Below are 16,165 nucleotides of genomic sequence, written 5' to 3'. Positions count from 1 at the left end.
GTGCCATGGCACGAGTCCGATACCTCACGAGTCCGACACCTCACGAGTCCGAAAAAAGAGGCTAACTTCCCCCAGACCCTAACCCAAAACCTAACCTCTCCCACCCCCACGCCTAAACCTAACCTCCCCCAGACCCTAACCCAAAACCTAACCTCTCCCACCCCCACGCCTAAACCTAACCTCCCCCAGACCCTAACCCAAAACCACGAGGTGTCGGACTCGTGAGGTATCAGACTCGTGAGGTATCGGACTAGGGGGCAGTCCCCGAATCGATAGGCAACTTTTTACCGTGTAATATAGAGCCATGCTGCCGAGTCATGCTAGCTGCTAGGTTTGCCTGGCTTCCACGTAGCATAATGTACCCTTAATGTCTTAGAGAGAGAGAGAGTGAGGAGCTGAGTGCAGGACGATACGGGAGGAGATGGGAGATGAGAGCGAGGAGGTCAGTGCCATGTGTGGAAACATACACATGAGCAAAGTGCACACAGACATACAGTAGGCTACAGGCAGACTGGATACTTGGTGAAAGAAGAGCGGCCAACTAAGAATCTTTCCCACTTTATACAACTGCTACATTTTTAACCTTTATTTCTCCAGGGCAATCACATTGAGATTTCCATCTCGTTTTACATTCATTTTCTCTCCTCCGAGCTCGAGCCACTAACGTCACGTTAACGTAATTCCCTGGAATGCAAGACTTAACGAGCCAGTTAGGCTACATGGCGTTGCATTCTTAGACATTGCTGTTTGCTTTTATTTGGTTATGTAGCGTTCCAGGTAATCCAGGTATTACCTGTAATGTGATGTGCAATAGAAGTGTCTAGATCGCACCTAGGAACTAATGTGTGTGGGTGTGTTCCTAGGGGGAAGGGGGTATATATGACCAGCGGCCGCGAGCCGGATGTGAGTCAAGCTATGGAGTGAGCGAGACCGGTTGCTGTGTGTAGAGCTAGCGTTGTGAAGCTAGCTGCTAGGAGCTAAAGGAGCCTGTGAATAAAGACCCTGTACCAACTACAACTCTCCGTTCCTTGGCGTATCACCGATACGTTACATTGGTGTCAGCAAGTGAAGCGGTAGCGCCTCTGATTCGGTCGAGAGGGGAGAGAGTGAGGAGGAACGGCGGAGGAAAAGTTGGAGATCAAAGGCTCGAGTGACCTAGCGGTAGCAAGCTAGCTGTGTGAGCTAGCTGCTACGAGCGCCACGTGTGATGGTGCGCTTAGAAGAATGCCTGTCGGCGAACGGGAGAAAAGAAGAGCTGACGACGGGGATCAGCTCGGTGCTGGCGGGTATGGAAGCCCGCTTGATGCAGGAGATCAGACGGCTGTTGGAGGCGACACCAGCCTGGGCAGAGGGGCTTATGGAGCTGCTACGAGAGGTCGCGCAGCACGGAGAGAAGCGGACGGAGGAGCCGCAAAGACTGTGTTGGAGCTGTGGAGAACCGGGCCACGAGGCGAGGTGGTGCCGAGACAGTTCCGGGAGACGGACCGGGCATGCGGAGCAAAGGTACTGGGGACAGCAGGGAGCCTGCTGGGCATGCGGTGGATCGGGACACATAGCTAGAGAGTGTCGAGAAGCTGTCGGGGACTGGAAGACAGCGAGAGAGGAGAGACGGGCAGGCGGCGGACAGGTGAGGCTTTGTTGGACTTGCCAGTCGCCTGAACATTTAGCTAGAGACTGCACTAAGAGTGCGAACGCTGGAAGAGACACACAGCCGGGGGAGCAGCCGGAGCAACAGCCAGAGGAGCAGCGGAGTAGCGGAGCAGGGGAGCAGCCTGAGCTACAAGCAGCGGAGCAACGGGGCAGTACAGAGCCGATTGTTCTGGGCAGGAGAGTGACTGTTGAGCCGGCCCAGGCTAGCTGCTCTGCATACCAGCCGGTAGAGGGGGACATCATCATCAGCGACGAGACCATCAGGAGAGCGGGGATCGTTTTGAACAGCCAGAGGGAAGTGAGAGACATCACCTGCAATGCTGTTACAGTCGGGGGAGCGGCGCTCGTGTCCCCGGGGGAGCGAGAGGGGTCAACGCTGGAGGAGCCGGCCCAACCAAGCCGCTACACAACCCCCACGGCTGCACTGCAGAAAGTCGAGGTGGAGATCGACGCCGATGGTGTCCGCCCTGCTGTCCTCAACACGCCGCCCCCTGGGGGAGCGGGACGGGAGGACGAGCGAGTGCAAGACCGGGAGGATGAGAATGTGACTATGGAGGATGTCGATCTGGAGGAGTGGATACGCAGACAGGCGGAGGACGCTAGTGTTGGACCGGTGCGCAGGTGGGTGGCGGCCGGATGCCGGCCTCGCCTGGAGGAGATGTGCATGTGTTCAAGTACCACGAAGGAACTGTGGGAGTTGTTTCCGGACCTGAGGGTGAGGGAGTCGGGGATTCTGGGGTTGGATGGGCGTGGGAAGAGTGGCAGCGTCATGGTGGTGCCCAGCTGCCTGCGGGGACTGGCGCTACGGGGGGCGCACAGGGGCCGCAGGGGTCAGGGGCATCGACGGCCTGAATAAACACTCAGCCGCCTTTGTCGAGTTTTCTACTGGGTACAGATGAAGGGAGACGTAGAGGACTACTGCCTTAGCTGTGTCGACTGTAATGTGCTTCAGGTGGGACAGAAGCTGTAAAAGGGGGGATGGAAATAGTGGTTGAAGTGAAGTGGGATAATGTGAGTAAGAAAAAAGGTTTAAATGAAGGTAATGAAAAAAGAATGATGTAAATGTTGGGGTTATTGTCGAACCGAAATGATATGTGGGTTGAATTTAAATGAATGGGGAAAGAGGGAAGAAATGATGTCAAAATGATGGGGTTGAGTTAAATTGAAGATGAGTGTAAAGAAAAGAGGGAAAACGAAATAAGGTAAATGTGGGAGTGATTGGTGAATTGAAATGTGTGTAAAGAGAAAAGAGGGAATGTAAATGTTGGGGCTTGTGTTAAGTGAAAATGTTGGGGGAAAAGGGTGCTAATGGGAAGTAACTAAATGATGGTGGGAGTGAATGCAAAATTAAGTGGTGTTAAAGAGAAGGGCTATTGGAATGGGAATGTGAACGGAAATGTGGTTTGAATTTAAAGGAATGGGAAAAGAGGGAAGAAATGAAAAGAAATGCAAATGGTGGTGGTGGAACGAAAATTGAGAAGTGTGCTAAAAAAGATAAGAGACTATGTGGGGAAATTGATGCGGTAATGGAAAATGTTGAGGGGTTTTGTGTTTTGGTACAGGGGGATATGTGTGGGTTGTGGGTGTCAATGTGGGCATCGACTAATGTTGGGTGAGGAGTATGTAGCGTTCCAGGTAATCCAGGTATTACCTGTAATGTGATGTGCAATAGAAGTGTCTAGATCGCACCTAGGAACTAATGTGTGTGGGTGTGTTCCTAGGGGGAAGGGGGTATATATGACCAGCGGCCGCGAGCCGGATGTGAGTCAAGCTATGGAGTGAGCGAGACCGGTTGCTGTGTGTAGAGCTAGCGTTGTGAAGCTAGCTGCTAGGAGCTAAAGGAGCCTGTGAATAAAGACCCTGTACCAACTACAACTCTCCGTTCCTTGGCGTATCACCGATACGTTACAGTATGTTACATACAATTGGCTAAATTATTAGTTAATTCAGAGTTAGATGATATTGGAGAAGCCAGCCATTTTATTTTATTTATATAGTTTTGATACGGCTACACAACCGGGTCAAATGGGCGTGGCTACATAAGGTGAATACAACTGCTACATTTTTAACCTTTATTTATCTACGGCAATCACATTGAGATGTCCATCTCGTTTTACATTAAGGGGTTAAGGGCCTTGTTCAAGGGCACCTCAGTGGTGGTAATGAGGGAGGGGCAAGTGCTGCTTTTCAGACATGCTTTTCTAATTGACACTGTCTCTTTGTCTACCGTATATACTGTGTTTGTGTGCAGGTGTTTGATAATGACATTGTGGGACAAACAGCCAGTGGAGGACACCCAATCTGTTAAGTAAATTGAGATTTTTTTTCCTCCAAAAACCTATTCCTGTTGTTCCTGATTTCTGGAAATATACATTGCTGTTGAGTTTTCATTTCATTTTATTTTATTTTATTTTATTTTATTTTATTTTGTGTGTGTGCTTTGAGCACCACAAGCCAAGTGCCATCCAGTTCCATTGTATTAAAGAGAAGGCAGACATCTCTATGGCCGATGTCTCCAAAACTCAACAACTCACACCAAAACCGTCTAGATTGACATATGCTGTGGGTGGCTCTAGTTTTAATTACAGGTGACTGGTTTGTTAAATAAAAGATGTGTGCACATAGCTGATGCCATGAGCACAAGGAACCTCAGTGCATTTTGCCTCTATTTACTTTTTTTTTTTTTTTTTTTTTTTGCAATTTTTTTACAATTTTTGTAAATTAAATTTTCAGTGTAGTTGATCACTTTTAAAGTAGCTCATGCTTCACTTTTCTGTAGCACGTTTTCAAACAGCAGTTGAAATATTGACCAAAGAACAGTGTTACTTTGCCACTAATTTATCTGTGTTTACTTTTCAGTTTGATACAAAGAGTGGCTCCAGAACCAAAACCTGGGTGAAGCAGATGTGGAAGCTCGAGTGGGGAAGCCTGGATGCTACATCACAGAGAAAACAATGGACATAAACAAACAAACAAAAAATACTACTTAAAGGCCGGCTTTACCGTGGGGAATATGAATATATATTAATTCTTAAAAAATCTTAAATTTCGAATCCGTTGAAATTTTTGAAATTGCTTGTTCACAGCCAGAGAAAAAAAAAATGAAAAAAAAAAAAAAAAAAAAATTGGGCCAGGTGGCCCATTTTTTTTTTTTTTTTTTTTTTTTCATTTATTTATAGACCAGCATGTTTGACACCAGCAAACCAGGATAGCTGGTGTATGCTGGTCACACCAGCATACCAGCAGATGTTGGTGTGACCAGTATACCCATGGGAATTACATGGGTTTCACATGTAATATCATAGGTTTCACATGCAAATCCATATGGGATACACATGGGTATTGATGTGGGTTTAACATGGGAATTTACATGGGTTTCACATGTTATCCCATAGGTTTCACATGTAATCTCATGGGTTTCACATGGGATTTCATATGGTTTTAACATGGGAATTCATATGGTTTTAACATGGGAATTCATATGGTTTTAACATGGGAATTTACATGGGTTTCACATGTTATCCCATAGGTTTCACATGTAATCCCATGGGTTTCACATGGGAATTCATATGGTTTTAACATGGGAATTTACATGGGTTTCACATGTTATCCCATAGGTTTCACATGTAATCCCATGGGTTTCACATGGGAATTCATATGGTTTTAACATGGGAATTTACATGGGTTTCACATGTTATCCCATAGGTTTCACATGTAATCCCATGGGTTTCACATGGGAATTCATATGGTTTTAACATGGGAATTTACGTGGGTTTCACATGTTATCCCATAGGTTTCACATGTAATCCCATGGGTTTCACATGGAAATTCATATGGTTTTAACATGGGAATTTACATGGGGTTCACATGCAATCCCATGGGTTTCACATGTAATCCCATGGGTTTCACATGGGAATTCATATGGTTTTAACATGGGAATTTACGTGGGTTTCACATGTTATCCCATAGGTTTCACATGTAATCCCATGGGTTTCACATGGGAATTCATATGGTTTTAACATGGGAATTTACATGGGGTTCACATGCAATCCCATGGGTTTCACATGCAATCCAATAGGTTTTACATGGGTTTCACATGTAATCCCATAGGTTTCATATGGGTTTCACATGGGAATTTGTATGCATTTACAAATGGAATTTACATGGGTTTCACATGTAATCACATAGGTTTCACATGTTATCACATGGGAATTTACATGGGTTTCACACATTTCACATGTGAAAACGTTCCAAAACCACATGCTTTCATGGGAAAAGCACATGTGATCACATGTGTTCCACATGTGATCACATGTGAAATTTCACATGTGAAATTTAATGTGGAAAAATCTCCTGTGCAAAATCACATGTGATCACATGTGATCACATGTGATTATTGCACATGTGAAGTTCATGTGGTTTTTCTGTAAGGGGACAAGCAGCGCGCTTTTCCTTTTTTCAGTTTAAAACGCAGAGAGCACTCCGCCAAAAACAAAAGATGCCACCAGCGCTTAAACGCCAGGTGCGTTCCTTGAAAGAGGAGCACGCTTAGCGCGTCCTTACATAGTGAATTGCAGAAAGACACTGGCAGCTCAAATGAGCGGGGTGATTCTGAGAGATGTGTGTTTCACTCAGGGTTTTGTGTCTCTAAGAGGGTCAGAATTGCATGATGGGACAAAAATGCAAATTAAGCCTCCCAGAGCCTTCTAAACAGACAATAGGAGTATTTTCTTGAATAACTCTGGAACCGACGCTCAGATCTTTCTGAAATTTCCATCTGTCACCCATGAAGTGAGCATGGGCTTTCCAACAAAACCATCCACGAGTCTCTACAACCTCGGGAAGGGGGTGAAATTGACGTTTTTGTGTATTTTTATAGGTTTTTAAGTGTCAAAGGTGAAATAATTATTTATCCCTAAACAGTAGATGGGTGGGGTTACTCCCCTAAGGGTTGGTGGATGGGGTGGTTCACTTGGGATCAACTGTGAGTTTCTAGGATTTTGGGAAATAGGAGAATTTGGGGGGGTTTCAGTTTGAAAAGTGATTTGCATGCCATTGACTCCGACCGACTCTGACCATTTCAGTCAGAGTGCTCCCTGCGTGCGGCTCTCAAATGCGTCCCGCTGCTGTGAAACAACAACAATGCTAGCTAGCATTGCTACATGCTGAAAATGGCAAGTTTTGACCAAGCTTTTGATTGTGCAATAAAGCAGGCCTGCTTGCTACTTTTGGTGGATGGTTGTGAAGGTAACAGAGCCTTTGTCCCCTGCTAGACCAGAGTGAAAGTAGTGGGCCCTTCAAGTGGGCTCGTGTTTACCATGAATATGTCATAAATCCACTTGAACGGCTCCCTCATGTGGTATTCACGACTTTGTATGTGGAATTTTTCGGAAGCTTCAAAGCTCACGGCTTGTGACGTGTCTTGTGATGTTTTCACAGAATGGCGACCCCCATGGACATTGATGGAAAGTAAATATATCGTCATTTTGGCTGTATAGAGCTTTTCATAGTAATTTTATATGTCTGAGGAACATGTTGATAAACACGATTTCAGACGGACAAGCCCGTCTTTATTGTCACACGATACACACATCAACACATGCACGGAGGGCCACAAACACACACATGCTGACGGTGGCCGGTGAAATTTGTCCTCTGCATTTAACCCATCCTGGCTTTGTCCTTTCCTCCGGGGGGCAGGCCAGGAGCAGTGGTCGCTTTCTCGTACAACGCCCGGGGACCGACTTCGGATGTTGTCGTCACTGGTCGGATGACGATGACGATCTGATCTTCTGCATGTTTTTAGTGGGGGGGTTATATACGGAGGAACCCCCCTGGGGGAGCACGGGGAGAACATGCAAACTCCACACAGACAGAAAGGCCCTTACGACGAGATACCCCACCTGGGCAGTAGGCACTGAAGATATGGGGGGAACACAACCACAGCGCCCGCAGTGTCCCAGGCGAGAATCGAACTCAGGACCTTCTGACTGCGAGGCGACAGCTCTACCACTGAGCCACCGTGCCCCTGTGCCCCGTGATATACGATAGATCGGCAATTATCCCCCCCCCCCCCCCCCCTCCTTTTAGTGGGGGAAACACAAGCCACTCGCTGTTGACTTCAATGTAAACTAGCAGTACAACTTTTTTTTCATAGAAAAACAACAATTTTGTTTATTAATAACGAAAAGACACCAGGACATGACAATATATTACAACTCGGCCAGCTATAGAATGTGCAAGATACATGGAAAATAGTAATTTGAAACATCTGAAGTCATGTGACTCATCATGTCCCTTCTGTGACTTGAGTTACAGAGCGAAATTGCATTTCCTGCATTAACGTAGTTAGCCACTCGCTAGCTAGGTGTAGTGTTAGCCTCTGTGGCTTCTAGTCAACTGTGCATGTTCATGACGTGACCACTTGAATGCCAAGCATGTCGTGTACACGACTTCCAGTCTCGTATTCACGGTAAACACGAGCACACTTGAAAGCTGCATTAAGACCAGCCAGGCTCTCTCCTGTGCAGTTACAACGTGAAACGGAGAGTCTGTCAAGCGAGACTATTTGCCACCCCCAACCCCACGACATTGAATGCTTACTGTAGCACCAACAATGTCGAAAGAAAATTAATAAACATTTAACACATTACCACTTTAAGTATGGCATACTGTACAAATCTCCACATAATTAAATCACATATTTTCCATCTGTTGCATAAATCTCACATTTTGTTATATAGGCCTATTGGTGGATTTGTGAGCAAAGTGTTAACCAACTGTTAGAAGCTGTTTATGAGCGAAGGGGTGCAGCGTGAGTTCCTAGTTCCTAGTCTCATGCAACTAAAGTAAAACAGGAAAACTATGCCAGCTACAGTATGTCTCTCCTGCCTATAGACAGCGCCTAACCTTACAAGCTAAAGAGTGGAGAGTCTGAATTCCTCTTCACTCTCCTTCAAGGAATTTCTATTAACAGCCTTGTAGCAATAAAATGGATACATCCTGAAGCTTAATTACTGTTACATTGTTTTCTTTATTCAAAGGTAAGGAAAGAATCAGCTTGAATGATTGAGGTATTTTCCTTAGACTCGCAAAGAACAACATTCCGAAGACCAGGAAGAACCTGTTTTAATGGTTTTGAAGCACCCCCTTCCACACACACACACACACACACACACACACACACACACACACACACACACACACACACACACACACACACACACACACACACACACACACACACACATATATCTTCAGTTGGGAAATAAGATATGAATGAATCCACAACTGTTATTAAAGTGAAAAAAGTTAATCCAGCAAAGCTGCAGACAATTATCTTTCCCCGAGAATCCAATCCAACATTTCCCTAATATGGTAGTTATATCAAATATCAGATGAAGCACTCTCAATTGAAATCTTCCTTATGTGGACGATAATGACTTTCCTGCTTGAATCCAATTTAAGAGCCTGTAATGGCCTCATAATGTCCCCCCGCACGGCAAATTAACAGCCATGCATGAGGCTGTGGCACAGAGAAGAGACACTTTAACTCACATTTCAACTCTGTGATTTGCCTTTTCCCCCACAAGAAATAACACATGGGGGAGGCGAACATGTCATCGAAATAAAGGAGAAAGACGTTGAAGAAATGAGGTGCAATTATTATTAATATTATCCCACACGCTGCTGGGTTTATTGCATAGCGCACACAGCATTTAAATATCGGCTTTCACAAACAATATTGGATGGGTTATAGTGCGTTAATGAAACAGAGCGGGAAACCCTCGCTCCACATATTCCTCTTTTATGTGCTATTTTTTACGCGGCAACCAATAATGCAGTTGTAAGCGAGTGTTTGTTGGAGCGCTTTCATCTTTGTGGATGAGTGAAATGACTGATCCTATCTCATTGATGCCTATCTTGCCCAATAACAGTGAGCAACGGTGAATCCACAGACAGGGCGACACACCCATACCTGCTCTTTCATTTGGACAAGCTGTGGCACTGTGTATGCCTCAGGCAGCCGGTGCCACGCTGCTTATGCTCTGAATAGACGTTCAGTGGGTTTGTCGGGTCATGGACAACTCTTTGACGCCTCAATGCCCTTTCATTGTTTATCCTGTAAACAGGGTTAGGTTAGGTTAGGTTAAGTTTATTTCATATGGACATCACAGAGCATTGGAGATGTAACATACATGGATGCACAACAACCAGATACACAGTGTTAAGCGTTTATGAGTAAAGCTATACATACAAATGTATTGACAAGGAAGTCACTAGATGCTGGAGACTTTTTAAGGGCAAAGTCATGCTTTTTCATTAATTGGCAGATATCTTGACCAGACCATCGAAGAGAGCTTATTTTAGGGCTGCTCCTCCATGTTTTAGTGTATCTGTCAATTAATGCATTAATAGTTGTCATAAAATTTTCACAGCAGGTATTCAAGGATGTACACACAATACACACATAATACACAGAGTACCACCAGAGGTCTACAAGGGTATTAAGTGTGAGAACACAGTTGTTTCTCTTTCAACCATGACTTAATACCCCTGTTAAAAACATAGAAATTGTGTTGTGCTTTCAGCTCCATAGGTAGACTGTTCCATAGTTTTGCTCCTATAAAGAGCATGGTGCAGGTTGGAGACCACATTGCATTGATATGTGGAAGGGGTATATAGCAATGGGATTTGGGGTAATTTTTTTTTTTTCAATCACACATACATGTAGCTGCATTTAGACTAGTCTTTGTAACCAGCATGGGGCACTGGTCCATTTCATGGAACTAACACTTGTGATGTCACAGGGATGCAAACTCACCTTTAGGTGACAGTCACATTTTTCAGCCCAACATATGAGGATTTCTGAGTGGTTTTATGTCTGCCCTGGTATCTGTCACCTTTTTTCACTCTCCATGACTTTGCATCCCTGTGTCAGCCCCAGCAGAACATTCTCCTCTTGTGATGTCACTCCTGTTGTTATGTCACACACCCATTTATAAAATGTCACCTTTTCCTCCATATTTATACCCTGTGGGCCTGTGGGGGGAAAAATCTTTGTCTTTTTGGAGTGTTTTCACTGTAATCGTGAGCCCAAAATGTAAATTTAGATTTTTTTTTTAACCTGCACCATGCTTTTTAACAAAGAAAACTGATTGTCCAAACAAGGTTTTACACATCGGGACACGACAGTGTCCGTTTGTAGAAGCCCATGTGTTAAAGGTCCCATATTATGGAAAATATGTTTTTCCTGGCCCCTACTGGATATTCCTCTTCACTCTCCTTCAAGGAATTTCTATTAACAGCCTTGTAGCAATAAAATGGATACATCCTGAAGCTTAATTACTATTACATTGTTTTCTTTATTCAAAGGTAAGGAAAGAATCAGCTTGAATGACGTATATCCAACATACGTCATAGTGTATGTGCGCGCGACAGCGTCAGAGCGTGCACGCCGGCTTTCAAAACAAACCGAAGCATGATGGAGTCAAAAGAAGGAGACGAGCAAGAGAAATATGCATTCAAAAGCTGGAACATTATTGTCCTTTGTAAACTATGTGTGAGCAGCTTGGCAGATGCTACCTATTTGCACTGTTGACTCGCCCTCATATCGATGCATCATAGAGAAAATAGCCACGAAGAACATTATCAAGCTGCCACACAGAGAAAGACGTTTGCTGGCTACCTCGAGAGAGAATATGCGGGGATGGAGCATAGGGATGGAGGCTAAATTGAAGGCGACGCTGGGTGAGGTAGACTTGGGTCTAACAGTTCACTGAATTAACAGATACACTTTGGGTAAGTGTTGTGCACTTTGTTACTTCCTAACCTTCTCGTCAAAGCCTCTCATCATCATCACTTTTCTTTCAGCAACGGAGCTTGGAATGTTTGCATTGAGGCTGTGTTGTTTTATTACCACTCGTCTCCGACAGTAACAGCATCTTTACTCACGTTATCTGTCTGACTATCATTTCACGTCTTTACCAGTGTGAAGCTAGCCAGTCTTAACACACCACTTCCTGTTCTTTCTAACCAAATTTCAAAGTAAAATGCCTTTGGCGTTTCTTTTAACATAGCCTATATAATACCAAAGCGAAAATAATTAATATGGTGACATGCTAGACATGTAATAACTTAAGTGTAAGGTATTTGGGGTAAAAAAAAAAAAAGTAACTAGTAACGTACCTAGTTACTTTTTGAAAAAGTAATCAGTAAAGTCACTTTTATTACTTTTTTAAGGAGTAATCAGTAATCAGTAAGTAATTACTTTTCCAGAGTAACTTGCCCAACACTGTCTACTACCTACAAGGTACACCCCCCAAGGTGGACGGACACTCCCATTCTCCTGAGCTCTCTCTGCTTTGTCCGACGCCATTTTTTCCCAGCGCGCTAGTATCTAAACTGCCTACCGAAACATGTCGAAAGTTACTGTTTTCTTGTTCAGCTCTCTTTCAGGTCCCAGCATCGGAGGAAAAAAAGAAAGAGTGGTGAGTTTTTATATTCAAAGGCAATATTCCAGCCAGAGTTGCTGCTAATTTGTACGTCTGTGCGAACCACTTCACCTCCAACTGCTTTCACAATGAGGCACAGTACAAAGCTGGTTTAGCTAGTAAACGGAGACTTATTGGTGGATCGATACCAGCAGTACGTGACCTAGTCTCGCTGGCCAGCCTCCCCTCCCTACCGTGAGATGAGTCTGGTGGCGCAGGTCTCCATAGTGGGATTGCGATGGGCGGCGCTTGGCGGCAGTGCCCTTGGAAAATAGTTTCAAACAATCCAACTTGCCATTTTCAGCATGTAGCAACGAGATAGCGTGTAGGTTTCTGCCGTTAGCTTGCTAGCTAGTTAGCGTTGTTGTTTTCACTGAGGCGTCAGTGCACTATTTACAGCGACACACAGGGATGAGGGAGCGGAAGCCGCTCTGATTGACATGGTCGGAGCCAATGACAGAGCTTGTAATAAGCCGGGAGCGGACATCCGGCCGCGACTGAAACAGTCGCTCCAATGGGGAGCAGCTGTAGAGCAAGGGAGGAATTGTATAATAGCAACGTTTTGGAGCAACGTTGCTATGTTACAATTTCGCCTCGAAAATTGTAAAATGGTAACGTTCTGAGATCTTAGGGTTAGGGTAGGGGGAGGGGTTAGAAACAGAAAATCTCCGTAAACCACGCCCAAACAACGCCCACCGCTGTAGACACATACGTTACCATTTTACAATTTCTGAGCCGAAATTGTAAAATAGCAACGTTGCTCCACAAATGTTGCTATTTTACTATTTTTTGGGAGATCGGGTTGTTATGCCAGTAGCCTGTTTTTCCGTGCAGCCAGATGACTCTCACGGAAGGGAGAGGAGGCTAAGCAGCGAGACTATAGCTCGCCACTGTGGTTGACAGCCAGTATGTAACGTTTATGGTAGAACCTCAGACACAGAAAGTAACGCTACGACAAACACAAACTTCTACCTACCACTCGTTTACATCCTGCTGTAACCGTGCATGGCTGCAGCACTTCCACAGCTTTCTCCTGTTTGATCGGTTTCTTGTCCAAACGTTTCTGCTGCAATGTTGATAGTTTGAGCGGCTCAGCGGCAGTTATGTTTTTCCCTTCCCGTTCTGTGCTGGAGAGAGCCAGGCAGCCAATCAGGGCAGCTGCCTCATGAATAATGCATTCCGCTCATGAATATCATTGCACCCTGCCCCCAAACAGCCCATTCTACCAGAGAGGAGAGAGAGGTCTAAACCAGGCTGCTGTGATGAATTCTGGTATTTTTTTTTACACCCATAGTCTTCAGCCCAGCAGCCTCCAGCTCTGCAACAGCTAACCTCCACCAGGCTACCAGCCTCCAGCTTTGCAACAGCTAACCTCCACCAGGCTACCAGCCTCCAGCTTTGCAACAGCTAACCTCCACAGCTATCCTCCAACACACGCTGGCAACACTATACGGTGAAAACGTCCAAGTCTTTCGCCTCTCAGGACCCATTCGAGGAAATGGCGATATGCTGTCAGGCGACGCTGACTGCAAGAAAGAAACACACACAAAAAGCAAGATTAGAACGGCAAGCCTATTGGCAGGATAACGTTTGGTGGTAGACGTTAGATACCAAATGTTCAGATAAATAGTCTAATCCTAAATCTATTGCTGAGAGTAGCACAGTAGAGTAGATATTTTATTGATATCCCCGGTAGCAATTCAGATGCAGCAGAACTAAATATGTAGCCTAATTCTAAAACATACAGACACGAAACAGTAAAAAGTAGGGATCTCTTAAAAAATACTACATTTAAAAGGACGCGAAACCATGTGTCCTCCATCGCTCCCTCGGGGAACAAAAGAATGGCTGGAGGCTATCTCTTTCTGTAACAGCGGGCCATCCGTTTACATATTTCTCATAGCAACCTACTGCTATATCGACACTAACGTTAAAACACAAACACCCAAACAGTATAGTGACGTATTGTTACACGGATCGTTGTATTGTTCAGAATAACATCACATACTCATTGAATTTGTGCCCAGAGGCCACTATTCTATTCGGCATATTTATAATCCGCACATATGTTTTGTGATACTAGTTTGGTGTGAAATACGTTCAAGCTGTTTCAACTGCTATCTTCGCCTTATCTATTTTATGGATTGAAAAACAGCGACTGTCTTGAACTGGCATAATACATAGGCTGTTATGTATTGGCGTACAACACTTACTCAATGCTCAAACGCCCGTCGGGGCCTGCAGGCCTTGGTTGTCTTTTCCAGTTGATTCTCGGTCTCAGGAAGAAGGTTTCCAAAACCCACCGATCCATGTGCGGAAGAAAACTTGGATGCAGGGTTAGACATCCCTCTCCTCCGTCTGCCGCGTCTGCTGGCACTTCTTCGAGAAGAAATTGGCCTCTGTGAAATTCGCTGCAGCATAGCGACTCCTCTTCTGTCTGCATAGGTCCACATTTTCGGCATCGGCACCAAAAATTATCACCCGCTCGGGGTGGCTGTGGGCTTTGAGGGGAGCCTGCCTCGGCCTCCTGAATTTGTTCTTCTGCTTCCATACGGAGTAATTCCTCTTCACTGTATTCTGGCTCATATAAGTAGCCCTGAATGTCCGAGTTTATTAGCACACTATCAAAATAGTCTTCATCCATATCAGATACTTCAGTTTCATCGGATAGGTTTGCTTCAGCCATGGTTCAGGAGCAGCTAAGTTAGCTAGCAGCACTCAGCCGATGCGGTGAAGAAAAATGGCTGCCTTTTGTTTTGGTACAGAGCTGTGAAGGGGCGTGGAGGACCTCTAGAGGCGGGACCATGGCCAACAACAGTTGTAGTTCATAGGTGCACGACTTCCGCAAGGCGGGGATTGTCGCTCTGACGCGTTTTGCATCAGAGCGACATGGAAATAATGTGATAGATGCTTGATAGGCATGGCAGTGAATAACCAATTTCAAAAATTTCAACGGATTCGAAAACCTTAGGGGCGTGAGATTTAATATATATTCATATTCCCCACGGAAAACCCATCCTTTAAGCTATTCAGATCGATTGAATCAATCTGAATTTAACTATTACAATTTGTTGCATGTCTTGTATAGGGCCCTGACTATTATGTTATCATTTATTATTCTGTTTTATTTTTTCATGACAATTTTCAGTTTTAATGTGGAGTATTGATAATGAGTACTATCTGAAACCTGGGTTTAGGCTGTTGAGCTGATGTGTTACACAGATTAAAAAAGAAGAAAAAGAAAAATTGCAACAAAAAGGCATTCGCTGCTCTCGGGTAACAGTGTTGCAGCTTTATTCCTGTTTACAGTCATTTGCACAATGAGTAAGATTTACCAATGTGGGAACTGACAAAGGTGTCCACCCGCTATGCCGACCACCCCGCAATGCCGACCTTAGGTTTAGGCGTGGGGGGTGGGAGAGGTTAGGTTTTGGGTTAGGGTCTGGGGGACGATAGGTTTAGGCGTGGGGGTGGGAGAGGTTAGGTTTTGGGTTAGGGTCTGGGGTGGGGGAGGTTAGGTTTATGCATGGGGGGAGGTTAGGTTTGGCGTGGGGGCTGGGAGAGCTTAGCTCCGGCCGGTCCACCGACACGCTGCACACCGCCTCGCTCATGAGCTGGTTCTGCTTGTGGGCTATCGGCATTGCGGCCTGTCGGCACTGCGGCCTGTCGGCACATAGACACGGCACCCTGACAAAAACACTTAAAATGTATTTTGCGGCGACAAAAGGCGCGGTGTAAAATTTTGGGTGCACCTAAATTAAAAAGTAAGGTGTACCAGTGCACCCAAGGTAAAAACAGTCTGGAGCCCTGATAGCCCCTTTTCACTAGCCCCCCTCCCCCTTCCTGGCCACGGAGCTACACCTAGCAACTCCCTCTACCCACCCCTCGAACCCTAGTCTCGCAGTGCCAACAACTCTCAAAAGTGGTTAACGCCCAAGCCCAAAAAAAACCCATCCGTGACAGACATATGAATTGAACAACCAGGGACCTCGTGGGCGGTGCATTCGGAATGTGTGTATCAG

This window comes from Poromitra crassiceps (genome assembly GCF_964638095.1).
Source record: "Poromitra crassiceps genome assembly, chromosome: 2".
Lineage (NCBI taxonomy): Eukaryota > Metazoa > Chordata > Actinopteri > Beryciformes > Melamphaidae > Poromitra > Poromitra crassiceps.
This window is presented reverse-complemented; position numbering follows the sequence as displayed.